The sequence below is a fragment of the Carassius gibelio genome, chromosome A22, assembly GCF_023724105.1.
Source record: "Carassius gibelio isolate Cgi1373 ecotype wild population from Czech Republic chromosome A22, carGib1.2-hapl.c, whole genome shotgun sequence".
Taxonomy (NCBI): Eukaryota; Metazoa; Chordata; class Actinopteri; order Cypriniformes; family Cyprinidae; genus Carassius; species Carassius gibelio.
The window spans coordinates 2,224,281-2,246,788 of record NC_068392.1 but is presented as its reverse complement, the minus strand read 5'-3'; the positions used below and the strand labels follow the sequence as shown (position 1 = coordinate 2,246,788).

The following is a 22,508-nucleotide window of genomic DNA, read 5'->3' as shown; positions in this document are numbered from 1 at the left end:
CTAACGGCTAATATGACCCACAACACATTGCGTGGTGAATGAGGATTCAATCAGAACTTCAAAAACACATTTAAAGTGTTAAAGAACTACAAACATGGTGGATACATGCGACCAACGCACAGGCAGATAAACAGATTTCTGTGATAAATAATGCCTCACCTGATTAAAAAAAATATCAATTTAATGTTATGCACATTACATTGCATCTGCAGCAACACTGTGAAGTTTTATGATACGTTTGGTCATTAACTTTTAAAGGGGGGGTGAAATGCTATTTCATGCATACTGAGTTTTTTACACTGTTAAAGAGTTGGATTCCCATGCTAAACATGGACAAAGTTTCAAAAATTAAGTTGTATGTTTGAAGGAGTATTTCTGTTCCAAAAATACTCCTTCCGGTTTGTCACAAGTTTCGGAAAGTTTTTTTCCGAGTATGGCTCTGTGTGACGTTAGATGGAGCGGAATTTCCTTATATGGGTCCTGAGGCACTTCTGCCGGAAGAGCGCGCGCTCCCGTATAGCAGAGCACAGACATTTCACTGATCAGAGCGATTCACTGATCAGAGCGAGAGCGTCGCGAAATGTCACAAAAGGAGTGTGTTTTTGGTTGCCAGGGCAAGACAACCCTGCACAGATTACCAAAGAAAAAACAGCATTAAGGGACCAGTGGATGGAGTTTATTTTTACAGAGCATCAACGGAGTTGTGCAAGTGTTTGTGTTTGTTCCTTCCCTGCATTTCGAAGATGCTTGTTTTACAAACAAGGCCCAGTTTGACGACGGATTTGCGTATCGTTTATTTCCTAAGGATGATGCAATCCCAACGAAAAAGGGTCACGATCGTGTGTTGGAACCACAGGCGGTGAGTAAAACTGCTTCAAATATCTCTGCCTCCTTGTTAGTGCGTCCGCCTCCCATGCCGGAGACCCGGGTTCGAGCCCCGCTCGGAGGGAGTCGTTGCTGCTGCTGCTTTCGTTCAGTTTCAGCCTCGGGATCTGATTCTGGATCATAAATAAACGGCTGAATCTGACTGTAAGCCATGGTTTGTTTTGGATGATGGGTTTTCCCTCACGGTAATGTCACAGTTTCCACATGCTCTCAACGCTAAAGCCTACTGGCGCTCGTGATTCTTTAGCTCCGCCCACACGTCACGCCTCCAGCCGGTCGTGTTTTTCCGGGAAAAATCGGTATAGACTATCTTTCTCTTATGAATATAATAAAACTAAAGACTTTTTGGAGTTATGAAGGATGCAGTACTACTCTAGGTACTCAAGATTAACAGGATATTGAGTGAAAACGAGCATTTCACCCCCCTTAAAATACATCATTATGGAAACACATGAGCAGAGTTCTCGGCATGATAGAACTGCGATTAGCAGATTAACCTGTCTCTTCATTTCTTTCCAGTATGGTAGAAAATCAAATTAAACGAAATGTGGATGATGTTGTGACAGTGCTGTTTACACAGTGACAGAATGAACGTAACCAAGCAAAAGAGCGTCTGTTAAAGAAACAGCTATGATGAAGTATTATGTCCCAAAGCTTGCCTTCAAAAGCATGTACTTTTTCTTCACAAAAAGAGTACACACTTGTAGAGCATAGTTTAAGTATGCGAATTGGGATGCGGCACATAATTTTCCTCCTATGCATAAACAAGATAAATGACAGATTAAAAGGTTTTAACTAAACAAATTTGATCAAAAGGTATAATAATTAGCGTGTGTAAGACCTGAAAACAAATCTCCTTTGTAGAGCTTTTTTAGATTCAAAAGAGTTATCTGAATGAATCTCTCAGGTTTTCTGTCTCCTCTAAAATACTTTCAGCCACTTTCCCCTCAGAAACGAGAGCGTTCAGTCATTAGTCCTCATTAATATTCAACGAGCGCACTTATCTCAGATGAATGCAGATGACAGATCTATCAGAAAGTCATAACGAATGATAAATCATGCTGTTGTCCTTCGTTTCTGCATGTTGCATGGTTTAATTGGTCTAAATTGGGAGCAGAGGAAAATGAATAAAGATGATCACTGAAGTTACGGAGAAGCTCGGTGCCGGAGGAACCCAGACATTTTTACATAATTATTGTAATTAATGCTAGATGATGACCTGTGAGCACAGGCTTGAGTGATGGAAATGACTTAGTCAATAAATAAAATTAAATAAATTAAAATAATACAAAATAATTAGTAGTTAAAATGACATTTAGTGCCATAGAGCAGCGTGAACATGCTTCATAACGTCTTTTCATGTTCCCTGTATAGTTTCATGCTTGGAACGATGTACGTGTGCGTAAACCATGACAGGATTTTCATTTCAGATGAACTATTCCCAGAAAAATTATTTTAATGTCTTCAATTTTGCGGCGTAATATCACTCTCACCCCACATTCGCTTCTAACTAATAGTTTTGGGGAGCTGAGAAACGTTTGCTGCGGCCTCCTAACAAAGACCGATGTCTGTCGTTCAGATGAGCTGATGGAGAGCCTGTCATATGAAGTGAGATCACAGAGGTCTGTTGGCGCACCAGCAGGGGAGCGTATTTTTTAATAAAAGGAAGAGTGTGTTCCTGGAGTGTGTCTCCTAGTCTGTACGCCGCAGTCTGTTGCGTGGGCTCCTTTCTGAATGAGAGAAAACAGACCCGCTTTATTTGCTGTCCATCTCCCGTCCGCTCTTTGTTATCAGTTTATTTCCTAGAGGTATTTCTTTTGAAGCACTGAAAATTCAATTAGAGTGATCCTTTGATTTGCGTCGCATCTGCGTGGCATTCCAGAAAGGCTTGGCTCGAAAAATTAGGTGAGAAGATTCGCAACCTGCAAAATATGATTAATAAAATGCCTGTTAATCAGCGAATTTTGAACCACAGCTTCATAAGCTAAGTTTCTCTGAATAAGTCAAGCTAACCAAAAAAAAAAGTTAACTACACAACAAACTGCTTACAAAAAGAAGCTCTTTTAATGATAATTTCCAGATAAAAATAATAAGTCAAAAGATATGAGTCGCTTACAGTTAAATGAGGAATTGAATCATTTACCAGTTCATTCAAATGAATCATATGAACGAACTGGCTCACTAAAAAGAATCACACTTCCATGCACTGTTTGAATCAGATACGTACTTAAACCATTTTGTTGTATACTTGTTTTGTAAAAAAAAAAAAAGTTGTACAGTTTACAGAGTATCTTTGCTACAGTTACGCTAATGAAAAATGTTAGGTTAATAGCATGACTTCATTTAGTATGTTCAGCTGAATCCTAGTTAAAATGAAAAATTTTGCAAAGATTGTTAACATGTTACTGTTTAGCTACTCACTGGAAAACCTAAGCTTTGAGTAGACGGTCTATATTTATGCTACTGAGAAATGTTTCCAGGTTAAGAGCATGACTTCTTGTCAACGCTGCTGTTTACTTTCAGCTTTAACCTAGTTAAAAAGAAACACACTGGAGAAAAAGGATTTTTAACGCGTCTTTTTAGCTACTCAATATAATTTTTTTTTTTAGCTACGATAAAACTGAGAAATGTTGCAAGGTTTTTAGCAAGACTGCTTCTCAACATTACCATTTACTCACGAAAAAAGAACGCTAACATCGAATTAGCTACTCGCATACATCAAGTTTAAACAACAAACAAATCTCAAGAAGTTAGTTTTGTAGATTATGTGCGATTATCTTATCTAGTTATGTTTGCTAACAGCAAGTTAGGAAACCTTTATCGTGCTGATATGCTAACTGTAAATCCTCACAGAAGTAGTATAGAGGATTATTGTAACTTTCTCTCAGAAACTGCCAGATAATGTCTAGAGATGTAAGCAGTGCATACTTTGGGAGAGGTTTTGTGCGAGTAGCAAGGTCAAGCACAGTAAACAGTGTTTGTTTTGAAGGTTGTTTGTCAGGGCGGTGTTTGGGGGTGTGATGCTGGAGGTGGTGGGGTGGAGCGGGCCGCCCTGTTTTGATGGATACAGAAAGCATGCTAGTCCCACAGCAATTAGCTTCTTCTCCGCTAGAGCTGAGCTGTCAGGCTGATGGAGTCTCTCTGGTCTCTCGCCTGTCAAGACGTCCTGAAGGAGTCCAAACAAATGCTTCCATCCATGTTTGCTTTGTGTTTGACCTGCTTTCTGGCTCCTCTTAACTGGATTGTAGAGAAATTGAAGCTCGCTCCTCTGAGGCTTTACCGCTAACGTCACCTGCACAACATTAAGCCACTGTTCTTTTGTAGTATTTTATAGAGTAAAATTCTTACTCTTACTCTATAGTCTTAGTAACTAGCACAACTTTTATGATGCAGAAGCCACTTTAGTTTTTGATTCTGAATATATTATTTAGGTGTTTTGTTATTTATTTCAGAAATCCTTGTGATATACAATATTCAGTTTGTGCTGGTCTGACTTCATCAAAATAGTGTTTAAAAATGACTTTCTGTTTTACTTTGTGTTTGTATAGACCATAACGCATAAAAGTGTATTAATGGGAACATTAAAGACATTTCTTTTAAAAAAGTAACTAAAAAGTTAATTTTAACAGTAATGAATTACTTTTTGGTGCAAGTAATCAACAAAGTAAATGAGTTACTTTTTTAATTAAAGGCCACTTAAAAATCAATCAGGTTCTAAAATACATTTATTTTTTTATTTTTTTTATTTTTTATGATTCACTATAATAAATAGATTAGTTATAATCCTATGTTATTACAGTGCACATTACAGTAAAGTTTGTTGTATTGACTTTAATGCATTTTTAAAAGTACTAACTTTATTAGTGTTAAAATGCTTGATATTTAATTTATTAACATTATACAATCAGATTTCACATGCTCATGGTTTATGTAAAATATCATGACAATATCAATATCAAAGCGGTTTAGTTTCTCTAAATGGTCTCGGACTGGAATGAGTGATTATGTTTATATACGTTTAATTTAAAAATATTATTTAAATATTTTTCAAATGCATCAAATTATTTAATATAATTTATGTATATTTAATATAATACAAAATATATATATATATATTTTTTTTTTTTTTGACCGTATGATATTAATTGCAAAATAATTAAATCTAATTATAAATCATTACATGAGTAAAACAGTTTCAGCCTCGTCAGCACTAACTGGTCTTTTTTTCCTCGCAGAAGCATCAGCTAAATCCAGCCTGCCATATTAACTGACTGAGAGGACAACTAAAGCACTTAATCTGCCATCCTGAATGGAGTGAACACGAGCGGATGGGTGCCAGACTTCTGCCTGGAGCACAAAAGGGCAGAATGGGGCGTTGCGGTCAATACTCTCACCAGGAGGACTGAAGGGCCGGCATTACGTGTGAATGTTTGCAGCTGACCACCACAAAACCACTGGATCTTTGAGCTGTAAGTGTACTGATCTTCTGTGAGGACATGGTGTTGAACAGGAGTGTGATGAAGCGTGACGACTGCCAAGACATGTCTGGATCTCTGCTCCGTGTGCTTTAAGTATAAATGTGACTCCCTGTTCAGTCTAAAAAAATAAGTCAAACATTATCTGGGAATGATGCAGTGTGCAATTTAATATTGTTAGGGTAAATTTGTACAGTATGTGCAATTTGTATATATCTTAAAAATTTCTGCATAGTAATTCACAATCAATTTTTTTTGCCCTGAAATTAATTATTATATATATATATATTCTATTTTTAAGATATAAAATACAATAATAAAAAATGTATTTACATTTTAATAAAATAAAAAATAAAATAAAAATAATTCTATTTTATGCCTAAACATTTAATAGTTTCCATAAAATGTCCTGCACTGTATCATTATTTGCATAGTAAATTTATATTAAGTACATAAAATGTAAATTTATAATACAGGAGATGTGTGGTTACAAATAATGTTTATGCAAAATATTTCATTTTCTATCTTAAAAAATAGGATTAATTTGTTTTTTTTAAAAATAAATTGAAAATCTATTTTATACATAAGATATTGAATTATATCAAATATAATAAAGATGCATGTTTTCCATTTTCTTGCAGTTTATTTGCCCTCTTCCTCAAATCCGTTCAACACCATCCTTCCACAGTCCCACCTTCATTTTTATTACATTGTCATTTTCTAGCTAGAGCTTAAGTTGACATTTCTATTTATTGATGGGTTTCGTAGTGTAGAGTGCTGTGTAGTTGGAGCTGTTTTGGTATCGACCCGTCCGTTATGTGGCTCTCTGAAGCTTCAGCGCTCTTATCAGTGTAGCAGACGCACATTAAATAAGCGGCTATGTGATATATCGTACACCGTCTCAACAGAATCCTCTCCGTCGTGCAAAATCAATGCCAGACATTGCTTTGAAGACACTTGTCATGCGATGACAACCATTTGAGACTGTTTGCAAAACTGGTTGAGCTGAGGGAGGACAGGAAGAAGTAATAAATGACGGCCATTTTGAAAGCTTAAGAAACGTTTAGCGATAAAAACGCAATAATCAATGATTCAGCAAACTTTAAAATATTTTTAGATTTTGTAGTTGACATGGCATTGCATAAACATTCTCACAGTATGACAGTTCTATTTATTTTTTTAAGAAATGATTTGCGGGAAAAAAAATTGCACAAATTCTGCAAGAATTGTTTGCTAATAAATGCTTATGGAATTCCATTTACCTGTCGCGTGTTTTTGACCAATGATACAAATTTTTTGTCGGTAGTCCTTCTACTTTTCAGAATGTATATTTACGGTAATAGGCTTATGTTAAAAATGCTATAATTAACCTTTTGTAAAACTTTGCAACTTCAAAACAGTTTTACTTCGTTGTAGACACTCAACATAGTGGTAAGATGATTTCGCGAAGACAATTTGTACACAGATTTTCTGTTCTTTATTTTTATTTTGTTTGTTAGTTAAGCTAATGATGCTCATACCATAAGAACGACTGCAGTTATAGGGCAAAATAGTCACAATTGTAACAATAGTGCCATTTTACTTCGCTGTGTCTTGCATCTCTGATTTATTTTTATCTTATTTTCTTAGTAAGCTTGTTTTGGCATTTGCACTTTTTGGTAGTTTACATGCATTTCTTTTTCTCAACTCTTTTGTCGTAACAATAACATTCCCATTGCTTCCGAAATAAAAACATCTGTGAGAAATTATGCCCCAACGGCATTCGATTTTCTCTGTTAACGTTGTGCGTATTTCAACAAGGATTTGAATATTCCCTCAGCAGTTCTTCTTTTTTCTACCTACTTGACGTACGAGGTCTCTGTTAATGGGCGTCCATTGCGGGTCCCGTAGTTGGACATTTCGGTCTTTGAAGTTCACCTATTAGATATCTGGCTGAAGCATCTCTACTCGTTGCGTGTCCCGGTACACTCATTATCACTCTTGCCAAATTACCTTTGAAGTTGTTTTTACTTTTCTAAATTTATCCCCCCTCCCAATGTAATTTTAACAGCTCATTAGGCTATGAAAGCGCAGCATCCTGACTAAAACACTGCATAATTAAAAACGATCAAGCCGCTAGTCTTTACCTCTCAAAATCGACCTCTAAAGCCAGGGTTCGTAGACCTGTTTGTCTGGTGAGTTTTGACCAGACTTTTACCAATTTAACCATTTTTAACCAGTTCTAATGTCCTCTTAATGCTCAGTTTTTCTCTCTACTAGTCAGTTCACAAATGTATTCCTTAAAATTTTGGTGAAGATTGATATTCACAAGACCTAAAAACCTAAATATTGCAGAGGATTAGCAAAAAATTTGGTTATGTTGCCTCAAACTTTTAGAAGCTATTCATGCTAATCTACTGTTAGCTCGGGTGAATGACCCAGTGCATTGTGGGCCACGGACGGTAGTGCTGGCCTCTGCGAGCTGATTTTATTCACTCACTGTGGAAGGAGGTCGAAGCCTGAAGCCAGAGATCCTCTTTTTGTTCCAGCGCTCTCTGATGAATCCTCAACCTCTTATTTCACAGCGGCATTTCAGAGCATTTTCCTACAGAGCCAATGCTATTGTTGCCCTATTCACATGCATTTGATGGTTGTGTGTGTGTGTGTGTGTGTTTCTGAAGAAAATACAGCAACGCTGGAGCTAGAGGTGCACAGTATGATCAAAATCTATATCACAGTCTGAATATTTTATATCACAGCAATAGTGTATTTCATAAAATGTTTATTTTTGCAGGAAATTATGGAAAAAAGTGATCAAAATTTATTGAAAAAATAAATAAAATTATTGTTGTTCTTATTTGTTAAAAAGTCTAGGCAAATAAATGTTTAATTATAATAGTTAATAATCATTATTGTATTAATAATAACAAATTTCCAAAATGAAATAATAATAATAATAATAATTTTTCAATTAAAATTATTTAAAAATATTATTAGAAATCAATATAATAATATTAATTATTATTATTATTATTAACACTTTAGTAAAATATTTTTCATTATAAAAAGTAAATAGTTTATAATTACTATTATTATAAAAAATTATTACATGGATTAGTAAATAGATTCAAAAACAGATTACGAGATATAAATATTATTATTATTATTGGTTTAATACTCAAGGCAAATATTGAAGTATTTTAATTACACTTATATAAAATCTAATTGTGTAAGTAGTAATAACAATGAAATGAACAATAAAAACTAAATCTCTACCAAAATTGACATATTTCTGTGGAATCCAGCTCTAGCTCAGGAGCTATATTATTGCTGTTTTTATTCACAAAGGTCAAACCAGGAGCATCTGAGGTCGCACATAATGGTTTGTCTGACTTATTCATGAAGGGAAACATTCACTTATTTATTTATTTCAACCACTGTTGACATTTTGTGTTTTGGACTGAATCTGAACACACAGCTCTATGAACTAGAAATAAATGCAGTTGCTGAATCTGATTCGATTGCTGTCAAACGTATGTCAGAGCATCTACAGTTTTAAAAAGAGCATGTGACCTTGATTCTTCTTCATGCTCGTGATGCATCGTGTCTGATTCAATGCTTGTGTCTGACTGAGATTTTAAAGACTGGTTATAAATAGCATTGCGGCAATTGTTGTTGTGAAAGCTGCTTTGCGTTAACACGAGTTGATTGTGCGCAACCATCAAGATACGACACAAAGATTTGTGAATTAATGAATTGCTGACCAAAACACAATGGACCACTTCATGAAAAACCATTTAACTTGTGCTCAGTGGACAAAACTGACCGATATCAGATCTCCTTTTTTGTTGCTTTTTGGAGCTGCAGATCTTCCATATTCAATCAGTTTCGCTGTATATTTCATTGTTTAAAAAAGAGCAGCTTGAACAGAATACTAAGTGTCTCCTTTTGTGCCCCACAGAAGAAAAAGATGAATTTTGAACAATCTGATGATGATTAAATGACATGCTTAATTGTATTGATGTTATATTTGTGTGTATGTAAAATAACAATTTACAAATGAATTTAATATAAATAAATTTAATTATTCAATTATATATAAAATGGCATTTCATATCATAAATTAATTTCAATAAAACATTATTCATAATATATAAACACAATATTATATTATTAATATATTATCATCTGTTAGTCGCTTTGGATAAAAGCATCTGCTAAATGATTAAATGTAAATGCAATCTAAAAGTAAATAGATTATTTACTTATACACACACAATAGTATAAATAATATATTATTAAAATCATGTATTATTAAAAGTATAATTGTATAATTTAAATTATTTAATGATAATAAATATATTATTATTTAATATTTTATATTATTATTTTGTGTATATGTATATATACATATATGCACTAAATTATAATAATAACATTACAACAGTAGTATTATTTTAATATTTGAATTTGTAAATTTATAATATATATATTATAATTGTGTATAATTATATCATTATATATAATAATATAATGTAGTCATTTATTTAATAATTAATAATAATATAATAGTAATCTTTATTTCCCAAATAAAGACCATTATGGTAAAACTTTTCTATTTTCATATATTTTCCAATGACATGCTTGCCAATAATGATTAATTTGCCTGAAATTCACATTCAGTCATTTCTTTTTTGAGGTGGTGTGTAATTACATTAATTTGAGAGTCTTTGACGACGCTTGCCTCTTAAAACTGAAGCAAGGACGCGCTCGCATCAAGCAATTAGCCGCCTTTGATAGACAAAACCTGCACTAATCACATTAGTTTTTAATGGACAAATTGCAGTGGTTTGAAAAAGACGTGTAAGTCTGCTTCTCGCACGGAGATAGAGCGGGAAAATACGGCTCTAAATGAACTTTATATGATTTATTTGGGCATATTAGCATTATAGTGTAGAAGCAGAGGCAGCGACGGCATATATGCTCTATTAATAGCGGCATAACACCGTATTAAGCTTCTGAAATGTCCTGAAGCGTGATAATGTCAGCTTGTAGTTTCTCACATCAAAACAAAGCTAATAAGCAGCAGCTTCGGAACATTTTTTTCCCTCTTACCTCAAATAGAATTTCTAGGGTGTCTGAATTACTACCGAATAAAGGCAATAAAGCAGAAACACACGGACAGGCGGCAGCGGGGATTTCCGCGGATCTCTCTCCAGTGGGCCATCCAGCATTATGAGCGAGCTCGGACGCGATATTGGACCTTTCTATCATCACGGGCCTGGAAAGGTGTTGTGACGGGACTGAAGGCGATGATTGTGGGTGAGGAAGAGGAGAGAAGCGGCGCGCGTTCAGCCGTTACAGCCGTTATTCAGCGGGAAGCGTTCTGAATGGAGGCAGTTTCAAAACTCGCGCGCTTTCACGGAGCAGGAGAAGATAGTGCTAAACTTTAGTTATGAGTTCTCTATAGTTCTCTTAACTGAAGTTTCACACTAGTTTCTCAGACATAATACGCTAATGTTTACTTAAAAGTGAATTGTGTATTATTTTTATGTTTGTGTTTATACATGTTTATCGTTTCATATGAAATAGTTGCTTTCAATATCATATGTTTTTATAGCATATAGAACAAGAAAATGTATTAATTATAACAATGTTAATATACGTAGTTATAATAAAAATATTACATTTAGTTGTTTTATAAAAAATATAATTTTATCATATTATTTAAAATACAAATGTGAAAGTGTGAAAAAATGATACAGTATACACAAACACACACATACACCATTAAAACATTAACAATCTATTTTTAATATAATTTTATGAATGCAGCTTATACATATACAAGTATAAAATATGTATATTACAACAAAATTATAAAAAAAAAATTAAAATAATTAAAATTAATTTTCAGTTGTGTGTGTATAAGACATCAATCAAATATACAAATGTTATAATATTAATATTTTGATTTCATAAAGCAAAAATATAACACGTTAACAAAACATTTAATGTTACATATAACAAAACATTTATTAATTTCATATATTAAATTAAATAAAACAGTAGTTATGTATATATATATATTTGTGTTAAAAATATTAAAATACTATATATGTTTTGTTGAGCTGTTTGAAGCACTTGTAATGTTTGTGAAAATATAATACAGTTCATAAGTTGGTTTGTTTATGCCACAGGGTTATTGAGTTTTGACTGATTTTGAGTTAGCTAGTTTGGCTCAGCTGCAGTTTAGCTGGTTAGTTGTTCTCCAGTTCAACCAGCCGCTGAAATCCCTCTTAAATGATGAAAACAGATCAGCTAGGCCAGGCTAGGATAGCCGCTAACCACCTTTAGCAGTTTTTTGCCAGCAGGGAGATGATGCTAATGGGCGAGTGAGAGAGATTTTAATTAAAACTTTTATTCTCTTGCTTTTTTTCCCAGATATATTGAAACAAGGAATAATTAACGTCGCAGTGGGAGTCGTTCCATTGAGCACAGAGTTTTATTGACATGACCGCCACACATCTGCGCCGTAGCACATCTGCCAAAGCTAACGCTAAACTGAGCAGAATTATATATGCAATGTAATTTTATTGTTATCTATTTCAATTATGCAACTCTCCAGTGTAAAATCACATCTTTTATGGAGACAAAATCTCGCCTGCGTTGTGTTCTATTTCGAGCTGTTGAATTAAACGGGCGAATCTGGAGTGCCACGCTGCTTTCTGAGGCCCAAAGCAAAGAAAAACACAATTATGTGCGGCACACAACTCAGAAAGCACAATAAACAACTGACAAAGAGAGCAATTTATTCTCAAATGCTCTTCTTTTTCATTTTCAGACGTTTAAAGTGCAAAAAAAAATAGCTTCATTGTGAATCCAGATATAAAAAAGCATCAAAGCAGGAGAATCAAATTTTGTCTCGCACTGAATGTGACCTTGCAGTGTTTTCTATCAGGTCCTTGTGATTTCAATCCACACAGCTGAATCCTAATTGCTTAGATCAGGTGGGTAAAACACGTTGATTAATAACAAACCCAATCAAATGCAATTAAAATGATGTTGGACGGTCGTTGTATCCAATTTCTATCTCAAACCATCCAAAAAACAGGATCTAATGATTTTTTTCTGTTTTGCAGGCTGATTACAATAAATATGAAGGTGAGTTATTAAATGTTATTTAGTGAGTTATTAAATGAGTTATTGTATTTCACAATATAGTATTTTTTGCTGGATTTTGAACAGTTTAGATATTTCACATGATATAATAACGTGATATTGTCTATTTTGAGTATTTATGTTGTGTAGTTCAATAATAATGATGATAATAATAATGATAATAATAAAAATAATCAAATATATATACAGATGTCAAATTTTTAAATATTCAATAAATTAATCGTAATTAATTACAATATTTTTGTTTAATTTTACATTACAATTTTTTACATTTATAAATATAAAATTATATTAGACTTGAGTTAAAATAAATAAAAAACAACATATCTGAAACCGCTGCAGTCCTTTAAAGCATGCATATTATTTTATTTTAAAATGGAGTATTAAATTAAAATAGTTATTTTACAGGAATCATTTAAAAGCACATTTTGTCTTTAATTTAATGCCCAAAAGCTCTTTTAACAAGAATAAAACACTGCTTTCTCTTTCTTTGTTTTGGCACTGTGCTACAAACAAGCGCTAATGCTAATAACGCAGGCAGAAGATTTCAAAAGCATCTTTGTTCTGAAACAAAGGTGACCGCGGACAAAGACGCAGCCCTTGAAACTGATAACAGTCTTTTTATAAAACTTTAGTACATCAGTGACTCTTTCTGTCTCAGAAACCTTGAACTTGAACCTGCGCAGAAGAATCTTTGCCATCTCATCTGACGTGTTTAACGTCAACATTTACCTCATAATCTGACGTATTTCCAAATGAAAAGGCCCCCGGCTCGTGTACTTCACGCTAACGGATGAGTTCCTCTTGATGTTATAGAGCTGCTTGAGTCAAACAAATTATTTTAAAGACTAAAAAAATACAACCAGATAATATGTAACCATCATTACGAGATGAAGGACGATACTCTATTAGTTTTTCAAGTGCTTTTTTCCTTGTTTCTATCTTTAATCATTTCTATAATCGTTCCCAGACGCATTTGTTAGCACGCTTTGCTTTTCACGTTCAGTTGGGTTTCTTTGAAGTATCTGAACACATCAGTGTAAAATGAAAGCGGCGGGAAACCATCCTTGAATTAAAGTACACAATTAGGTGTGTTTTATCAAGATTTTAATGATTTGCTGGCGGAGGGAAACAGGTTTATTTCCGCTCCTCTGTTGTTCGACGGCGTTACGGATGTTATTTGGCCTCTGGCCTAAACAAGCTTCAGGAGCCCGAGAGACAGACCTGAACTCCACATGAACCGCTAATTGAGCCGTTTGATTTCACCATCTAGAAGAAAAATTAACCATTTATACTGATTGAAGATTGTGATTGAGACTCTCCCGGTCTCATTTCTGTAAATCATGTTTGCTAATGCTATTTGTGTTTCTTCAGTCTCACTGACGACGTGTTCAAACGGAGATCCCGAGACCCTAACCCTAACACAATTATACACATTCTGAGTATTTTTAAGAGGTTTTTATTTATTTTGTCAAGTCTGATTGGGGTAAGTCATCACGTGTTTAAACATTAGAAAATTATACAGTTTACTCATTACACTTTTTGCTAGTCAAAGCAATGGTGTGATATTCCTCTGTAGCATTATACCAGCGATTTTTGCACAGACAAGAATCATTGCTTCAGAAAATTCTACAAGTGTTATTTTATTAAGGTTATTATTCCTCAGTTTTTATTTTCCATAATCCTGGCCATGACACCGAAGTCCTCCAAATGCCTGCGGATCTGAAAAGGCGCTCACCCTCTTTACCTTTGAAACGCGGCACCTGACCCAGCTCGTTACCACCTCCTTAATAATTCATGTGCGCCTTTGCATCATGTATTAGTCATGCGCTAAAGAAAAGCACGTTCTAATTTAGCAACAGCACCCCAAATCCCCCCAGCTCAGGAAAGAGTGACTGGTGTCGGCAAAAGTGCTCGATTCCCCCGACACAACCCAGCGGGAAGCTCTCCTCCACCACTTTAAAAACCGTCCCATGGTTCATTTGTGTTCAGATATTGATAGAGAACTAATTAGCCGCTCCCGCAGGCTAACTCAGCTGTGCGTTATTATGAAAATTAATGAATGGACTCCTTGATGGATTATGCATGGAGTTACTTATGACTTCTGAGTTCCAGCGTGTAGGCGTCGAGCTTTTGGGTTTGCCACTGATCTTTACATTATAAATGCAACAAATTATCCCTTTCAGAGCTCTGAGAAACGCTGTTGCAGCATTAGCCTAGCGCTCACTGTTTCCAGTCATTCGCCTCATCCAGGCCTGTTATCTCCTCATATTTTGTGTTGGCCCAATGTTCATATTAGTTTATTTTTAAAATGACATAAAGCGGCTAGAAATGGCGAGGAGATTTGCTGCAACACCTAGAAACCCGCAGCTCGTTAGACGTCTAGAAGTCGGCCAAGAGGCATCAATTACCACTGAGGGACATGGATCATATTTATAATTACACGGCATCGTGAACCATGAAAATCGTAATGTGGTTTAATCACCAGCTGTCTGTTCCCTAAGATCTCCACCTCTCCTAACAAACGTCTGTTTGGATGACAAGCCTATCAAATGACGACTTGATGGCGAGACAAACCTGAAAATGGGGGATTATAGAAATAAATGTTTACGATTAAGTAGGAATAACATTTGTGAGTAAGTTAACGATTTTGGTTGCACTTACAACCCTATTGAAAATCAGAGACACATAGCTGTGTTGCCAAATGCTGATAAAGTACTGACTTAATATAGTGATTCATTCACGCACTATATGTTTGATTCACTATAGGAACTGATCATGTAAACAGTTCGGGAATCGGCTTGAGTTCACTTATTAAACTGCATTTGTTTGCTTCACTAAAAAGATTCGACTCGTATAGTAGTTTGCAAGGGAATCATGCATGTGAGAGAACCGAAAGTCATTAGTTCGTAGTTTCTAGTATTTTTAAAGTAGTTTTTTGTTCCAAACCCTACAATTAAGAAAAAGTTGCATTACATATTTCATACATGTAATTCATATAAAAATGCATTTTTGTGTCTTTGTTCAAAGAGTGTAATGTGAATATTAAAGGAATCATTTTCTCTGCATTCCATTCTCAAAGCCAGACTGTAAGTCTCCTTTAATTTTCTTTTTTCTTTCTCGTTTGCGATGCTGGAGTGCTACACAATAATTCCTCAGGGTATCTGCGGCAGTACCTTATCATTTTGCGAAGACAGAGAAAATATATATTACACAGCTTATCTTTAATTAGATGAAATTACACTGCCAGGGGTTCAAGACAAAATACACCGAAAAGAAAAGATAATACACGTGTACATGAAAACAACCGGGCTGTAGATTGAGTTAAGATGGAATAAAGACCTCAGTGGAGGTAAAGAAGCTTTTTTCTGTCAAATTATTCATTATTATTGATTCATAATTAAGTAATTCAGGCCACATCCGCCATGTGGCAAAAAGTCAATATGCTCTACAAAGAATAACAGACAGTTAGCCATTTGTAAATACTGGAATGACAAATACATGACACTGTCATCTTCATCTGCTGTGGATCAAAGCTCATCCTCTTCATTTGTCTTTAAATGGTGTGTTTCCTTCTTATTTGTGTTAGACACCCCCATCAGAGGGGGCGGGATTACAGACAGCCGGAGGGGCATAAATTGCACACTTCACACGGCAAGTGAAGTGACATCTTAATCAAAGCGAGAGACGCATCCGTCCGTTAACACAAGCACACTATCGAGCGCTAGCAGGGAATCGCTGAAGGAAGTGGAGCTCACTGGGCTTGTCTGGGCCTGACACTCGGCGCTAATGCACCGCCGCGGCTGGGAACATTAGTGTTGGACTCGCGGCGCCAGATGCTCCTGCCGTCATTTATCTGATCGTGATGTGCTTGTAAAGCTAATAAGTGAGGAAGATGTTTTCTGAAGAAGCCGCTGTTGAGGCTCGGTTCAATATTACAGGCAACTGAAACTCCAAGAAGCAATGCCACGTCTCAAACTTTGGTGAAATATTCACAGTTGTTTATATTGTTGATCTAGAGTGCAAATCCTGTGCTAAAAGATACATTAAGACTTGGTTTGGCAAAGGTTAGATGGATGGATAGACAAACAGACAGGTAGATAGATATTAATAGATAAACAGACAGATAGATAGATAGATAGATAGATAGATAGATAGATAGATAGATAGATAGATAGATAGATAGATAGATAGATAGATAGATAGATAGATAGAAAGATGGATAGATGGATGGATATAGATAGATAGACAGACAGATAGATAGATAGACGGATGGATGACAGACAGATAGATGGATGGATAGATGGATGGATGGATGGATGGATGGATGGATGGATGGATGGATGACAGACAGATAGATAGATAGATAGATAGATAGACAGATAGATGGACAGACAGAGATGGATGGATGACAGACAGATAGAAGGATGGATAGATGGACAGACAGACAGACAGATAGACAGATAGAAAGAGAGACAGACAGAGAGACAGGCAGATAGATAGATAGATAGATAGATAGATAGATAGATAGATAGATAGATAGATAGATAGATAGATAGATAGATAGATAGATAGATAGATGACAGACAGATGGATAGATAAATGAGAGATAGATGACCGATAGATAGGCAGGCAGAATTTTTCTAGAGTGTTTGATGGTGTGCTGGTGTCTCGTCTCTTTTGCAGTGTCTCACAGATGATCGCAGAGTTAAGAATTGTAACTTATACACAGCTCTGCTCATTATTCTCAGTTTAAAAAATGGACCAATCAGAAGCCCCCAGAGGTGAGGCAAGCATTGCAAATTTTTGTTTGCAGTAGCAAGTTTTTTTTTTTTTTGTTTTTTTTTTACAATTCAGCACTGTCTTGGATTTTTAAACGCAAAGATGTGTTCTGTGTGAACAGCCCCATCAACAGACAGAAAGATATATAGATGCACACAAGGAAGTCTGGTACTGAAGTGTAACACGACTTCACCTTCAAGCTGAACTCTAATGATGCAGCTGCAGGTTAGCGCTGCGCACTGACTGATGAGACGTTTATACACACGAGAGCCTTCAGGCGCTCCGAGCATGCTGTTCTCATGCTGTCCTCTGTGTGGAAAGGACTGTCAGAGACTGAAGGCTGTGCTAGGAGATCCTGCACATGAGCTGCACAGGTTTTTGTCACCCACAGAGGTTTCCATCACGCTATAATGACTGCTGGCGGCCGGCATGTCTCCATGTTACACACTGATGCCGTCTCATTCAATTAGCCGCAGGGATGAAAGTTCAGGGGGGTTTGATCCTACTGTTGTTTCACGCTAGTTCACTTCTGACTCATGGCTTTCAGTGCTGTAGTGCAGTGTTTCTCATGTGGGAAGCCTTTGATACTAACAGGGGGGTTTTTGATTGGGTTGCAGTTTCTGGATTTGTTTACAGAAGATCCCGGGACAATTGATTGAGTCGCAACAACACTGTGTTTTTAATGATCAATAAATGACACCATCCGCTCATTAAGACTATTACACTGAACAATTTTATCTGCATCGTAATTGTGGCAATGGCATCTTGATCTATGACTCAAACAGAGGTCACTGATCTTACGGTTTTACATCTTTATGAGATTTACTTCGATCTATGTTCCAGGGATTCATTTGTATTAAAATAAAACTGTTCAGCTTCAGCTTTTATTATGTGAAAGTGGTATTTAAAACGTGCTACTTTTCCAATGTTTTTATGCATTATTTTTATTTTCCCCTTGTACAAGACCCAGACTATAAACTATGAATAAACAAATATGTATTTTGTTTATTAATTTTTAAAATTAATTTCTGAACTTTATGGATTTTTTCTCTCGCTTTTTTTTTTTTTTCAATTGACTTGTTTGTAGTTGTTTTTAATACATGTATATATTTATATTTTCTTACTTTTTTGTGCACATTATAGTGCATACGTGTTTAACCTGCAATCTGTTAATTATTTATTCAAAATAAATATTATCAATTTTAATTGTAATATTTTGTTTAATGCTCTTAATTTTCTTGTGCATTTTTTAAAACTTTTCCTTTGTCATTTTTATAAATGCATTTATTTATTGCAAGGTTTAGAATTAATATATACAAATATGCATAATTTAATATTCTGATTTTGATATCTTATATAAAAAATGTATGCGATTGTTTATTTGCATCATATAAATATTAATACTTTTTTTTTTTGATGGTCTGAAAAAAGTACAAACTTAAATTGTTATTAATATTTCGTTCCTAATTTTCCCCTTGAAAGTTGGTGTATTTGCTGACCAGAAAACAGCATCATATGCAATTATGATTATGCGATACATTATGTAATTGTGAATATTTTGAAAACATTAAACGGTAGCTGTAAAATTTGCCTAAGACAAAGGCCATTTCATTCCAAAAATGCTTGAATTTTCATAAACACTAACAGAATTAAAGATAATTTTTAAAGTGCTAAGAAAGTTTAATTTTACATTTTAAGTCCAAAAGTGCCCATAGAAGCACTTTTAAATGAGGCCTGTTCCTCAGCGGTAATGAGGGCGGCTTTTTGCCATCCAGCAGAATAAATAAAGCAAACAGGGAGCGAGCTCATTATGAATTAAAATATTTACACCACCGGGGACGGCGTCACTTTACATCACCTTTCCTGTATGCTAATAAGGCAGCTAGCAATGCACACTGCAGCACAACCTCCATTTTTCAGCCGTGGCATTTGTCTGGAGGCTAGACTTCAACAGATGCACGCACGCTTGTATTTACAGCTCCATCCGACCTCAGTGCGCATTAATGGATGCAGGAGCACAAACCAAACATATGCTTTACACGCTCAAGATGTGCTGCCCTCCTGAAGCTTTAGGACAACTGAAAATGGGATGTCAGAAAATGTTATACATTTGCGTCAGATTCGTAGATATGAACTTTAAAGTTAGCATTAGCACATAAGCGGGAATTACCGCAGCTCCGGTATATGTGCATGCGCTATCTGTGAATTCAGTTTGTGTTAGCTATCAAGTGTTAGCGATCATCTGTTTTCATATGAAAAGTAGGAAACTTTGGTTAAAGCATCTGCTAAATCAATAAAGGTAATAAATATCAATGTAAATTGATAAGTCTTTAATGCTAATTTCTTTGATAGGAAATTTAAATTAGCCTTTTTTTTAGAGCTATTAGCAGTTTTTTTTTCTTGTTATTTAAAAGTTGTAAAATATAATTAATTTAATAATGTTTTAATAATTTAATTGTTTTAATTAATATAATAAATTGTATTGAATTTTATTATTACATTTACATTCAATACAAAAGGTGATTTTGCGGTTTCAGTTTTACATGAGTTAAATGAGAACTAATGACCATAACGCAAATGCATATGATGATAACATAATAGAATTGTTTTTTTTCTCATATACAGAAATAAATCACCACTACAAGTATTTGATTCACACACAGTAGTTTATTGAATACAGTGTAAGAGATTCAGATTGTGCTTACCACAGTTCATTTGTCCATTTTATTTCCAAGAGTCATTTGCCAAACCTGTTCAGTTAGACACCTGGTCTTTTTATAGGTCTTTGTGTCCACCATCTTGTTCATGTGAGTGATGTCACTGGAGAGTCCATTCTCCTAACTATAAGAGAGAAAGGTTTCTCAAGTAATTTGTTTCCTTTGAATATGTATATGTTACGTATACTTGCATATGATTTCTTGCATGTATGTTTATTTGTGTTTTATTTTGTTATTTTCATTTTTATTATGTATTCTTGTGATGTATCAGAAACATGTTACCTGTCATATGGTATGTTCCAGAGTAGGAGGAGATGGGGCCTATAAAATGACTCCAGACCGTAAGTAGGATAGTTCAGAGATAGGAGGCGAGGAGAGAGTTTCTGGGAAAGTGCTGCTTATGTAGTGCAGTTGCACATACAGGTCAGGTTATGTTTTTCTGATTGTTTTGACCTTATGTTAGGTGCAGTTTATATTCTGTTGCATCTAAGGTTTTTTTTTTTGTTTTTGTTGTTTTGTTTTCTTCCCACCAATACTGAGTGAATGTCACTGTGCACCATAATAAAAGCACTGTTAACTATGATCAGCTGTTTCCTGTCAATTGGAGCCTCCAACCGTTCAAGGCGTCCGTAACAGAATCATCTCTTCTTTTTTTTTTTTTTTTTTTTTTTTTTTTTTTTGCATTTTGAAATGTTAGTTTACTACATGCAATTTGGTAAATGTTTATTTCAAAATAATTATTATTTTAATTATTTAATAATATTGTCAATGTTGTTTTACATTTTTTATTCTTAACTTTTTTTATCATCTTTTATGGATTTTTATTATTTTTTTATTTATTTTTTTTGCGGTAGAATTGTTTGCAGTAATTTCTATCTGTTTTGGTGTTTTATTTATTTGTTGGGAACAAAATTGTATGTTGATAGTTTTGTCACTGAAAGTGTGCTTCAGATTTCAAAGGCTCATGATTGTTCAGATGAAACTAGACCCCTATGAGTTATTATTTATAATTATTCTCATTAGCATCACCATCTCCTGATGAATCCAGCACAATGCCTTGGATGATGAATCTTGATTAAAGTTGCGTCTGATTGGTTGTGATTGCTCAGAACAAAATTTGAGTGACCGTGCTAAACCCCGCCTTACAATTAACCTCTTGTCCAATCAAATGCACCAATGTTTTAGAAGGTAACAGTTATGTACAGTATGTAGCACCCTTAAAATGATCCCTATAAAGCTAGCTCTTTTTTTGGAACATAACCGCTGAGTTGGAAATTCAAAGCAATTAGCACCTAGTTCTTTATTTTTTTCTTTAAAATTAGGAAGCCGGTGTTTCTCACCACATCTGGTGTTAATAGTGACGACCACACTGGATCCAACACCTCTGAATGTGAGCTTTGGGAATAAGTTCTTCTGTGACCTTGGAGCGCTGCTAACCGAAGAGAGGAAGCGGAAAATAATGAACTCACAAAGGATTTATGAATATATTAACAAGGCTCGCTGTTTGTCGGCTTTATTTTTTTTACTTTTTGGAGCGGATCAAAAAGCGCTTTTAATTTCAGATTCAAATGGTTTCAGAGTTAATGTCTTGATGGGATTTTATGCGCGTGGAATGACAAACGGAACAGAAAATCCCCCGAAGGCCATCAACACAAACCAGCATCAATGATTCCAGCCATCAAGGGCCTTCACGACTGGCAGAAAGTCCTTTATTCTTTTCTGTGTTGTATATTGAATTATAGCGTGAAATGCCATTTCACTGTTAGAGGAGCCAAATTTATGCTTTGGGATTATAACTCAAATATAACCACAAAAATAAATGATGCACAGCTTGTTATTAATTTATTTAATGATCGTTACTTGAGAATTGACTTGCACCAGTAAGAAACAACTTCACAACTGCATAGCAACATATTAAACCACTCAAAGCAACCGCATAGCAAAGCACTAAAACAACTAAAAACCCCCCAGCAACCGCATAGCAACGCACTAAAACAACTCAAAACACCCCAGCAACTGCATAGCAACGCACTAAAACAACTCAAAACTCCCCAGCAACCGCATAGCAACGCACTAAAACAACTCAAAACACGCCAGCAACCACATAGCAACGCACTAAAACAACTCAAAACTCCCCAGCAACCGCATAGCAACACACTAGAACAACTCAAAACAATACAGCAACCGCATAGCAACACACTAGAACAACTCAAAACCTCCCAGCAGCCGCATAGCAACACACTAAAACCACTCTAAACACGCCAGCAACTGCATAGCAACACACTAGAACCACTCAAAACACCGCAGCAACCGCATAGCAACGCACTAAAACAACTCAAAACTCCCCAGCAACCGCATAGCAACGCACTAAAACAACTCAAAACACGCCAGCAACCACATAGCAACGCACTAAAACAACTCAAAACACCCCAGCAACCGCATAGCAATGCACTAAAACAACTCAAAACAATACAGCAACCGCATAGCA

At 35.2% G+C, this 22,508-nt stretch overlaps 1 long non-coding RNA gene across 1 annotated transcript; it reads left to right on the top strand.

The window, feature by feature from the left end:
- Window positions 1-20,387: 20,387 nt before the first annotated feature.
- Window positions 20,388-21,865, top strand: LOC127942822 (uncharacterized). Its single transcript, XR_008149443.1, has 2 exons — window positions 20,388-20,443; window positions 21,343-21,865. It is a non-coding gene; the product is annotated as an uncharacterized LOC127942822 (long non-coding RNA).
- Window positions 21,866-22,508: the final 643 nt, after the last annotated feature.